Source organism: Psammomys obesus, unplaced genomic scaffold (assembly GCF_907164565.1).
Source record: "Psammomys obesus unplaced genomic scaffold, mPsaObe1.curated_primary_1811, whole genome shotgun sequence".
NCBI classification, from domain to species: domain Eukaryota; kingdom Metazoa; phylum Chordata; class Mammalia; order Rodentia; family Muridae; genus Psammomys; species Psammomys obesus.
Genome location: NW_026585626.1, coordinates 2,464,192 through 2,476,358, shown reverse-complemented (window position 1 = coordinate 2,476,358; position 12,167 = coordinate 2,464,192). Strand labels below are relative to the sequence as shown.

At 45.3% G+C, this 12,167-nt stretch overlaps 1 pseudogene; it reads right to left on the bottom strand.

Annotated features, from left to right (window-relative positions):
• Positions 1-2,043: 2,043 nt before the first annotated feature.
• Positions 2,044-11,920, bottom strand: LOC129682312 (60S ribosomal protein L8-like; annotated as a pseudogene).
• Between the last annotated feature and the right edge of the window lie 247 nt (positions 11,921-12,167).

Below are 12,167 nucleotides of genomic sequence, written 5' to 3'. Positions count from 1 at the left end.
CACGAAACCCAGATTTCCCATTCATTTAGAAAACTGAAATATCCAATCGTTCTCGTTCCATATTCCCACACGGTGACATTCAGTTAAGCGGGGCAGAAATGTTCTTCCTAAGGCTCTTCCCTAACAGCCAATAATTTCCCGCAGTTCAGTGGATGCTGGCGCGTTTCAGGGAGGTGGGGAACAGAACTCAAAATCACAAAAGCGTAGTCACTGCAACCAAAGTTTCACAGCGTGCCATATCTCAACACATGAAGTATCCTCTTTGCCAGTCAGACATGGTATGAATGCTCATTCCTCCCTCACTATATACATCAAAATTAATTTTATCCGGATTCGATTTTAAAGCACAAAATACAAACTGTGGCTGTGTGGAAGAAAGCACACGATCTCTGCGTGTCAGTTCCCTTGCTGTTGCTGAGATTTAAAACAAAAACAAAAACACCATGACCAAAGGAAGAAGTGTGTTTGGGGAGGCTAAAGTCATCATAGAGGAGAGGCATAGCAGCAAGTGTCCGGCATGATGGACGAGCAGGAGTCTGGGAGAAGACATGCTCAACCACAAACACAGGCAGAGGGAGCAAAATGGATGTGGCTGACCCTTTACACTCCCAAAGCCTGACGTAATTCCCCCGTCTCCAAACAGCATCACCAGCTGGAGACTAAGTGTTCAAATGCCTGGGTCTATGGGGGACATTTCTCATTCAAACCATCACATTCCACTCTCAGGCCCCCACGGGCCTACAGCCATAACATAACGCAAAATGCGCCTAGCTCTGTTTCAAAAGTCCCCATAGTTTTTAGCAGCTTCAACACTGATTAAAAGTCCAAAGTCCCTTCCGAGACTCCTGGCAATCTCTTAATCACAACCCTCTGTAAAATCGAAAAGCAAATTACATACTTCTAACATATAATGGCCCCAAATATACAATACTATTCCAAAAGAGAGACCTATAAGTATAGAGAAGAAATGTAGGACTCAGAAGGACAAAGTCCAAATCCTGTCGCTCCCTGCCCAGGCTTAGATGGCTGTACCATCTTGCTGTCTGCAACAGACATTTGTCTCTTAGGCTGGTTCTACTCACCATATGCAGAAAGATAGCTGAGGGCTCCGGCATCTCAAACATCTAAGGGTCTCTAATAAAACCCAGGCTTCGCTTTCACAAGTTCACTCAATGGCCTACCAGCTCCTTCTGTCCTACAGGGCCTTCATGAATTCCCCAGATACACAGCACCTTGCCTTAGCAGAGCTCTGAAACCACAGAGGAAGAACTATGACCATTTAACCCTTTTATCCTGCCTACCTCTAAAGCTAGCTCTACCTAGATGACACCTGCAAGTTCAGCTTCCAGCTGGAGATGGACGCCGCCCACTTGGGTCACATTGGCAGCGCTGGTTTTATTCACTTGTTTTCTAAGAGCAGAAGATGCCTTATTCTAGGTGAGAGTCTAGGACCCTTAGGACACCCTTCCCGTTTCTCACAATGCATGTAGATCTGGAGGCCTTTCCTTCATGGTGCTATCCCCTTAACAACTTCAGCCTCTCTTCCAGCACGTGCCTTGGCTACAACATTAAACTTCTTAGTGCTCTTTTATTTCTTTTCTCTCTCTCTCTTTCCAAATGGCACATTTTGTATTTCTTTCTGCCCTATTTGCCTCTTTAAAATTGTAGACCTGCATACACATACCAAAAAATAACTGTGCTGTCATGTCAACATTATACAGTCTTGGAATTTCTTTAACCAGAAGAACTGGTCCATTACATTTTTTTTTTTCCTGCATGTAGGTTCTCAGGACATGGGCAGAAGGCAGCTAGATTTTTTTTTTCGAAATAGTTCATGAATAACCTTTAGCCCAGTTGCTAACGTTGTTCTTTTCTGAGAGCACATGATCTGGGCCTACAGAGTCTTCATTGCTTTCAGCAAGGCTGGCTTTCAGATTAGACAGCTCTTGTGTGTGTGTGTGTGTGTGTGTGCATGCATGCACACATGGGCGCGCACCAAAGGACACACTTTATTAGCTCCTGAGCTCTAGTTTTGGATCCATGTCACCCAGTCCAGCGGGCAGCAATGAGACCCATTTTTCCAGCAGCAAGGGCATTCCTTTGGGTAGTGAAGGGTTTGCCAATGTGCTGGTGGTTACCACCTCAAAGGGAATGTCCCAAGGGATTCATGGCCACACCGGGACATGTGGCCAGCAGTTTCTCTTTGCTTTGTATTTACAGCAGGCACTGCCAGCCTTTGAGATAGGTTTCTCATTTCTTCCGCCATCAGCCACCACACTGACCACAGCTCCGCCGGCTCAGGAAATGGCTTTCTTGGACCCCCGAAGCCAGCCTGGGTCTTCCTGGTTTCTGGGTTGTAGGAGATGATTATGGTGTAGTTTCCAGAGGCTTGCTCCTGTCCCCAGGCTTCTCCTCCAGACAACACACGGTAGTACACACTGGCATGATACCCATTTGCCCATATTCAGTTGGGCCTTCTTGCCGCAGTACACAAATCATACAGTTTGGAGTCCCTCTGTGACTGTGAACAGCTCTGCCTGTTTCTTAAATGGGTAGGGATCACAAAAGACCACTTCCACGAAGGGAGCACCAAGGTTAGGGTCATGAAGGATGTCCTTTACGATACCTTCAATAGAGCCATGCCGCTCAGAGAAATCTAAAGTCTTTCACACTCTTCCCAAAACAGCAAAGGTTCTTCGGAGCATCAACTTCTCCAGATATGTCTCTTATTAGCTACTTTTTGCTGCTGTGACCAAAGGCAACTTAAGGAAGAAAAAGTTTATTGGGGTTTACAGCTTCAGGGGAAAAAAATGAGTCCGTCATTACAGGAAGACACAGCAGCACTCGGTGGGCATTGTGACAGGAGAAGGAAGCCCATCAGCAGATACGGTGGACTGTCTGTTTATAATATATTATACATGAAGGACATAAACCTATTTTGGTTCCTTACCTATTCAGTGCATTGATATTTGCAGATGATATGATAGTATACATACTTGGCCCCCAAAATTCTATCAGAGAACTCCTACCACTGATTAAAAACCTTCAGCAAGGCGGCTGGATACAAAATTAAGAAAAAAAAAAATTCAGTAGCTCTTCTTTATACAGACAATAAATGGAATGAGAAAGGAATTAGGGAAACAACAGCCACAAAAAAATATAAAGTACCTTGATGTAACTCTAACCAAGCAAGTGAAAGACCTGTATGACAAAAACTTTAAGTCTCTGAAGAAAGAAATTGAAGATATCAAAAGATGGAACCATCTCCCATGCTCATGAATCAGTAAGATTAACATAGTGAAAAAGGCCCTTCCCAAAAGCAAGCTATAGATTCATTGCAGTTCCCATCAAAATTCCAACACAATTCTTTACAGACCTGGAAAGAGTGATTCTCAACTTCATATGAAAAAAACAAAAAACCCAGGATAGCTAAAACAATTCTGTTCAATAAAAGAACTTCTGGAGGCTTTGCCATCCCTGATTTCAAGCTGGACTATAGAGCAATAGTAATGAAAAAACCATGATATTGGCATAAAAACAGCCAGGTTGATCAATGGAATTGAATCGAAGACATAGCAATAAACCCCCACACCTATAGACCCTTGATTTCCGGCAAAACCATACAATGGAAGCTAAAAACATACAATGGATAAAAGACAGCATCTTCAACAAATGGTGCTGGTCTAACTGGATGCCTACATACAGAAAAATGCAAATAGATCCATATTTATCGCCCTGCACAGAACTAAAGTCCAAGTGGATCAAAGACCTTACCATAAAAACAGACACACTCAATCTAATCAATTAGCAATTTGAAATTGTTATTACCACATAACCTGGCTTAAGCAGACAAACAAAAAAAAAAAAAATGCTACCAAGAGTGGACATGAGCTGCCACAAGGGAAATCTAACATTTGACCTTTATTTCTGATCTGGTCAACAAAAGGCATAGAAATTTGTTCTTGGAAACCGGAACAGAGACGAGCCGTTATGGAATAAGTATATAAAAAGTAATGATGATTTGGTATGTTAGTTCAACTTAGGGTGTTGTAATGGAATGCCAGAGACCTTGGAATTTATAAAGCCGAGAGGTGGGTGTGATGAGATACATCTACAATCCCAGCACTTAGGAGATGGAGACAGGGGGTCCAGGATTGCAAGGCTACACTGGGGCCTACTTGAGACGCATTCTCAAAAACAAAAACAAGACGCGGGCAGGGGGAATCATTTGAGGCTGGAAGTCTTCAACTGAGTGAGCCCTCTCTATTGAGGTCCCTCTTGCTGCGCTGTAATGGGTGCACCGCATAGAGAGGAGAGGGGGCAAAAAGTGAAAGACCTTGTGATTGATCCAGTCCTGAGGTGGGGCTCCTGTGACCCAACACAGACATTTCACCAGTAGAGTATCCAATAGATTACAGGAGAAAGTCAGTTCTTCCCTCTAAAATGGGGTTCACATCGGATGACTTTGGCCAGCTTTGGACTAATGTAAGGCTAAGACAGACTGTGCTCAGCTATGGCCTTTGGTGGCTGTATTAAAGACATGTCCAACTTAATAATATTTTCAAATTTTGATGGGTATAATTCAAGACACAATCACATTGCACGTTGAGGAGTTCCCCCTCCCGTGTGTGTGTGTGTGTGTGTGTGTGTGTGTGTGTGTGTGTGTGTGTGTAACAGATGCTTGATCGTGTGGCATGCTCATCTACTTAGCCCAGAGCTGCTACACTAACAATGTTAAGTACTGGCAAGGACAAGTAGAGTGTTGATAACATTGCTGATAGCGTTGGCAAACAGAACAACCCCATGAGAAGAGGTGTGGGCAGTTTTTAAAAAGACAGTCAATAAATACCCGTCATGTGATCGACTGCTCATTATTTTAAGGTTTTTACCCAACGGAAAGGAAAACGATACGTCTTCACAAAGATTTGTACACCGTGTTCATTCATTCATCTTTAGCGAAAACAAAACGAAAAACAAATGGCCATCAGTAGGTACGATGGATAGTTCGGTCAAGTTGACAGAATCTCGAATCACCTGGAAGGCAGTTGGGGGGGTGGGGGTGGTTGTTATTATGTGACTTGACATGGGAAGATAGCCAATTGGCTGGATGATGTGACTTCCAGGGACTGCAAGGTCTCATGAGGACTCTCCTGTGCCTCTGACTATGTCAGCTCGGCGCGGTCACGTTGTCCCCTTTTAACCTTCGCCCAAACTTACATTTTCTTCAGTTTACAGCAGCATCGCACGTAAATTAATCTAACTTCTTGTGGAACACGTCCTTTAATCTGACATAGCATCAATTTTTCACTCTTCAGAGCAGACTGTCCACAAGCCCAGTGCTTTATTTGCACATTTTATAGACCCTCATTGGTAAGGCTTGGCCCCACATACTCTCACTCCTGTGCTGGTCAGCTAACTATCTGCAGTTTGTCATGGATAAGATTCTTTAACAAAACCTTTAGACTAAAACCCATAAAATGATGGGGATCTTTTGTGGAGGCATAAGCTTATCTTTAAGGAATTCAAATTCTCTTTCTTGATGCCCTTGCACATCTGCTCACAATTAGGCAGCAGGCCAGGGATGAGGGTGTATGCAATTAATTGTGGAAAAGAGGACTACAGTGACAAATGCTAAGGCATGCTAACTTGGCCACATAAAAGCATGTCTAATTTTGCAAGCACATTAGGGTTTCTCAGAACCAGGGAGAGAGAGAGATAGAGAGACAGAGACAGAGACACACAGAGAGAAGTCATATATTTGTTATAAAAAGTCAGCTTGTGTTCTTGCGAAGTTAAGACGTCTCGTGGTCTACAGAAAGCATACTGGAGGCTCAGGACAGTGCTGTGTCACTCCAGCTGGAGTTAGAAGGCCTGAGAACTCGAGTGATAACGATGTCGTTGCAGCCCTGGCAAGGAAAGCCAACTCTTCAGACTTGATCTCTCCGCTCTAGCAGTTAGACGGCAGAGTTTATCTTTGAGAGAAGGCTGGACTCCTTGTTCTGCCGAGGCCAGCTGATTAGAGGAGGTCTGCCTCTGTCAAGGTCCAAGTAGAGTTTTCTCAGCCTCCCAGTTCAAATGTCAGTCTCATCACTGAAATGTCACTCAAAAGTCCTTCCTGGAGATAGCTTGAATGATGTTCGGCTGAAGATCTAGATACTCTATGACACATCACGTTACACATAGAATTAACCATCTCACCAAGCTCAGTCACCCCGCAACCAGCCGGCTCAAAGGTCTACAGTTTGAGAGTCCAGGTTTTTCATACTCCTCTGATGAGGTTACATGTTAAATGTTGTACTGATTTGTGGAGACCCATCTATTTAGGCAGCCAGAAACAGAAGAAAATCAATGAAAAATAAGGCAATAGACAGAGGTCACCAATGGGGCAGGATGCTACTCTTTGTCAATGGTCTTCAATCACCTTGGCTAGCTGTAGCTCCTATATCTCCCATGACTTTGCAGCTGCTGGTTGATTTGCCTCATGGCATGAAGAGCCAATGCTAAGTCCTTTTGTCTTCAACAATTGTGGCTACCTAAAGCAGTCGCCATCAGCAGATCCTTCAGCCTCAACAACACACACCATTACTTGTTTACTGTGACTTGATGTCCCTGAGGACATCAAGGCCTCCCGTTAGCATAACCACTTAGGGAATACACTGGAGTTACTGATGTCTTCTGTCCTTGGGATGCTATTATGATTAGGTATCACTGGGTGTGGTGGCACAAGCCAGTAATCCCAGATGTCTAGAGGCAGAGGCAGGAGTAACTGAACTTAAAAAGTAGCCTAGGCTAGTTAAGAGAGATCTGGTCGAGTTCAAGCTACATTGCAAAGCCTGTTTGTGTTTGTTTGTTTGTTTGTTTGTTTGTTTTAAGGAAGGAAAGGGGCTGGGGAGAGGGACTAGTAAGTAAGAGAGCTTGCTGTGCAATTATGAGTTCAAATCCCAAACATGCATATATGTGCCTGTGTGTGTGTGTGTGTATATATGTATGTGTATATATGTGTGTGTGTGTGTGTATATATATCTCATATATGTACATAGATGTGTTCATGATATTTAAAAAACAGGTTACTGAGTCTAAAAAAACAAGAAAAACTGCACTTTGTAAAAAAAAAAGTGACATTTCTGGACGTCTTTCCTCCTCTGTGGTAAGAAGGGTGCAGTTCCCTCCATGTGTAAAAATGCCTGCATAGGCTCCCCAACCCTCACCTGAGGGACTGACTCATGGGACCTTCTGAAGGGCTCTTTCAGCTGCTAGTCCACAACAAATACCCTTTCTCCCCCGCCCCTCTTTGCTAACCACTCCTTCCTCGGAGGCACAAACAGCCTTTGAATCGAAATAACTGAGGTCCATCTGCTAGTTCATTTCACCTCCCAACTTAACATTCACGCACGGAACATTCACGGGGGAATTGACATGTACAGTCTTCACTAAACTTCACAAGAAAACACCAGTGGTGGCTTCTCTTTCTGCTCCCACGTTACAAATGATGAGAATAAAGCTTTAGATTATTGGCCAGGTCACCCGTGGTCATACAGTGAGTAGGAAATCTGTCCACTCGGGCTTATGAATTCTTCATTTATCCTCAAATCATGGTGTGATGTGTATGTTTTGAACTTAGAAATTGCGTGTCCCTAAATGTGCATAAAGCAAGCTTTACACTAAGTCTTAGGGCATTTCGAAAGATGGCAGTCCCTCATTTATGCAACACTGTAAAACTAGTTATTTCTGGGTCTAGTGGCAAAAGAAATGCCCCTCCATGGTTTTTGTTGGGAGCCTCGGGATATAAACTTAAATCATTATTTTAGATTATTAAGATGAGTTTGGGGTGCTCTAGCAATGGTTCGGTGGCTAAGAGCACTTGCTGCTCTTACAGAGGACCTGGGTCCCATTCCCAGCACCCAACCACATTCTGGGTCCCATTCACAACCACATGTAGCACCAGCTTTATAGGATTTGATGCCCTCTTCTGGCCTCCACAGGTACTGCACATATACACATAAAAAGGGCATCTTTTTAAAATGAGAGAGTTAAACCTTTTGAGAAGAATGCAATGGAGTTCTCAAGTGTAAGTTCTTTGTAATCCTATTAAAATTATAAAGCAGAAAACAAATTTTATTTAATTTAATTAACTTCACTTGACAGCTGGCATGGAGCATGGTGGAACTGGAGAAATTTTAGCTAAACAAAAGCAATTCTTACTCTCAGGAGCATTAAAATTAGCGAAAGCCATGGGCATGCAAACAATGATGGTATAGCAGCCTTTCCTACTGTCACAGGAATTGGACCTGAATAGCGTACCCATACAGGCCACTTCGTTAGCCTACTGAGCACTCAGGCATACACTATGAAACTGCAGTGAGAGATCCCATGTCTAGCGTTACAGCTTCGTTTTCTATAGCATGCTGTAATGGCAGATGCCTGTTGTGCTAGAAACACGTTTTTGTTTTAATCCCAGGTGTGGGATGTGGGACTGATTCAGATACTCCAAGGCAGCAAACTGTTTGCCTCCTGAGGGCTCTGAGAGGAGCTCTTTGCCAGCAGCAGATAGTTTAAATCTGAGGACTTTGCAGAGAGAATAAATGTCAGAGCCCAGAGAGTGTGGAGGAGCTCTGAGAGAGAACAAGGCTGCTGCTTTCCCCTGAGGCTGCTGTTGCTGTTGATGCAGTGAGGCAAGAAGTTGGGGATCTCCTGAAACAAGGATTAGACTGACTCCAAATAACCCAACGACCCTAACCAGCAGGAAGCAGCTAAGGGAACTGCGTATGCCCCCTCTCCCTCTAACCCTTTCTTTCTCCTACCCAGTACTGGAGTGTTGAAAAGGATTGGAGTAGAGTAGGGAGAAAGAGATATAAGAAATGTAAATAGAGGTTTTTTTTTTTTAAAGTACACCAATAGATGCCCAAGAAACACTGAATATCTATCCACAGGAAATGAATTTCAGCCAATTCAGTTCCACACCCCATTTCTTCTCAGAGCACTCTTTCTTTTCTGTGCCACCATAAGAAACAATGCACAATAGATGTTATGCAGTAGCTTCCAGAAAAAATCTCTCAGACAGGGGTTCAAGCCAATAAAAAATGTTTATTAACTGGCCATCGAATGAAAACCGGGTGTTCAGAGTCAGAGTGTACTCCTGAGCCTTTCTCAGGGTGAGATTTTAAGCACTGTATTCACACACCTCTGTTAGTGAGCACAGTTAGCCAGAAGTGGAACTACAGAAGCCAAAAAGCAAGATTAGAACATTTAGGGACTCTCCCAGAACTATGGACTTTGGTGGATTAGGTCTTCGTATTCGTTTTGGCAGGTGTTCAAGTCTACACCCTGGGCTCTTAGGTCAGGATGATGCCTCAATGGCTCTAACATGTCATCAATGGTGCTAAGGCTTCGGGACCTGTCACACAGCAGCTAAGACTGAGGAAAATTGCTAGGTTTCAATTCCAACCCGTTCACCAGCTGGTGCCGCTTAGCATGGCCTTCCATCCCCATGAACCTGAGTCACTGCCAAGACTAGACTGGTGAGTGCTGGGAAGGTGGCACAGTGAGTGAGGTGCTTACTGTACATGCATGGGAACCTGAGTTAGCATCCCCAGATCCCACGTAAAGAGTCTGTCACAGCAGCGGCAGACACGGAAGGTCCTGGTGGGCTTGCTGTGAACGAAGTCTGGTGAAAATGCTGAGCTCCAGGCTCAATGAGAGCTTATCCCAAAACAATAAGGTGGGGAGTGATTGAGCAAGGCACCCAGCACCAGCTTCCGGCCTTCACACGCACACACACACACACACACACACTTAGGTGAGATGATATGGACAGCGATTTACCACCACCAAGCATATATAAATCACCATTTCCAGGCTGGAGTGATGGCTCGGTGGTTAAGATCGTTTGCTGCTTAATCGTGAGAACCAGAGTTTTGAACCTAGCACCCATGGCGCAGCCTAACTGTAACCCCAGCTCAGGGATATGACACCCTCTTCCTGTCTCCGTCCTCGTGACAGCATACACACACTTAAATAAAATAAACATTCACAAAATAAAAAGGCCGTTTCCTAGAGTGCCTAACACACTCTGTCCATTTCCTCAAATTCTGAGACATTATGTGGCAAAGACTTAAGGCCTGAGTGGGAGTTCTCTTCCTTTGTAAACTTTGCCTAACTACTCCAGCTCCTGGGAACCCAGCACACTTCACCCTTGGATAACAGGCTTACTTAGACAGACTCTGACAAGACATGAATAAGAGGAGGTGGTAGGTGTGGGCTGTGGGAGGGAGGGGGGGAGAGGAAAAACAGCCTGGTGCTACTCATGCTGGCCAGAGTGACCTCTAAAGGAACCCCTTTTGGGCTTCCATTTTACCCCTTCCCATATCTAAGTGTCTAGCTACATAACCTGAGGTGAGGCTAGGCCTCCTCTGTTCTATTATAAAATGAGTTGTTGGTTTTTTTTTTCCCCCCTGGGGACTTTGGAACAAGTGTCTGCTCACCCCAGAGAGAGCACCCAAAATGAATCAAAATAGCAATCCCATAAAAGTCCAACCTAGCAAGTCAGTGAGTTTCTGGGCTTAAATTACAAAGCATTTGAGGGTGAGCCCAGTGCAGCCACCCCTAGAAAGTCTCACCCAAGCAACTCAGACAGAATTACACACAGCTGAAAAAGAAGCGTAGGAAGCGGTGGCGGGAAGCCCAGGTGAGGTCACGTGACCGTCCACATCCGCTGTGGAGCACAACGATGTCTGCCCCACAGCGGAATAAATGGAGTAACCTCACATTCTCTAGACTCCGTTACCACACAAGGTCACATGACCGTCCACATCCCCCTTCTGGCCGGGAATAGGACCAGGCTCTGTCCTATTGAGGGGCTTTGGCGATTAATCTCGGTTGTTCTGAAGTGTGACGGTAGTGGCCTTGAGGCTTGGAGGACCTCGTTCTACGACAGGAGTGGGTGCTGTTTCCCAAGCTGGGATGGAAAGCCGCAGCAGATCTCCCAGAGATCCTCTTCCAGCTGCTGACTTGACATCCTGTTGGCACCTGTGGCCTGATGTGGGCGGGTGTATCACCCTGAAACCAGGTGACCTGCATACTTGGCCGCAGCAGAGTCCTCCATACCCTCTGAGTGAACAGGACATGTTGTTCTTGCTTCCCTCCACCCCCTCCAAAATCTGGAGCCTCTCTCTAATTGGGCCGTGAGCCAAACGCTACCAGCACCCAGGCTGCCAACCAGGCGGTGCCCAGGGCTTGCTGATGGAAACGCTGATGAGAAATGATTGAAGCTTGGCTCTGTCTGTCCTTTTCTGTGCTACCCTCCTCCAGAGGCCTGGAGGCCTTTACCCGCTGTGCCAAGCAGTCTTAAACAACATTAGTCCCCCTTCCTGCTTCGACTCCCACCCGTCCTCTTGGCCACTGTCTCAAAGGAAAGAGCTAGTGAGGCCTGGACTGCCCTGCCTTTTGTACTTCCTGCCACGGGGAAGAGTGATGGGAGGCAAGGCCAGTTTCTCTCTATCCTTCAACTAATCCCCGGGAAGATTGGGAAACAGACATAGGGGACCAGAGACTTCTCTTGGCTAAAGAAAAAGAGGTTTTGATCAAAGAACCCCAAATCCAATCAGTGACCAGGCGAAAACCTGTCAGTAGTCAGGTTCTCCTCTGGGTTGAGAGCAACTGGCAACGCAAAGCCCTCCTCTTTGTCCAGCACTCAGCAGGAGGGCAGCTGTCCATGGAGCGGTCAGTAGGGTCACTGCGTACAGAATACCGTCTCTACCACGCAGTGTGCAGCAGCCTCCCTAAAGAGGTACATTTCCTGCTTCTCACAAAAGTTCCATGAAGCTAATCTGTGCTCTGTGTGCACTCTGTGTCGTACCTGCAGAAGGGAATGCTGGGTAGATCCGTAGATCGCTCCAGCCAGCTCTTTCCCCGTGATCTCCATTCCTGATACTGTGACTCATTTCTTCCTCTTCCTTCTTCCTTCTCTTTCATCTTTCCAAATCTGTTCTTCTTTTCCTTCCTCCTTCATCCTTTCTACTCCCTTGGTATTCTTCTGCTTGCCCCAAATCTAGTACCACATTGCTCTTATTGTTGCTGTGAGAAAGTGTCTGACAAGAAGCAAGGTAGGGCTTGTTTTGGTTTGCATTTCAAGGGGATACAGCAGAGAAGGCTTGGTGTGAGGAGAATGA